This window comes from Tarenaya hassleriana, unplaced genomic scaffold (assembly GCF_000463585.1).
Source record: "Tarenaya hassleriana unplaced genomic scaffold, ASM46358v1 Cleome1, whole genome shotgun sequence".
Lineage (NCBI taxonomy): Eukaryota > Viridiplantae > Streptophyta > Magnoliopsida > Brassicales > Cleomaceae > Tarenaya > Tarenaya hassleriana.
The window spans coordinates 10,085,217-10,085,537 of record NW_010960187.1 but is presented as its reverse complement, the minus strand read 5'-3'; positions in this window follow the sequence as shown (position 1 = coordinate 10,085,537).

Here is a 321-nt window from a genome sequence, read left to right as displayed (position 1 = left end):
TCTGATCAGATTAGAATTAGGTCAATTAGGCTTAGTTCAGGTCTGATTAGGGTGCTAAAAGTCTAATCAGGGGTTGGTAAGTCAATAGGGGTTGGCTTAGGTTTGATGATTAGGACTTTTAGGTGATTGACTAGCACTTAGGTTCATCTAATCAGGGGTTGGTCGGCTAGGGTTGGCTTAGGTCTGATTAGGGTCGTGTGATGGTCTAGTCGGGACTTTTGGTTGTCTAACTAGGGCTGTTAGGATCTAGGTGGCCCTTGGGTAGGTCTGATTAGGACTCTGTGAGGGACCGGGTAGACTCGGGATCGTAGGACTGGTTAG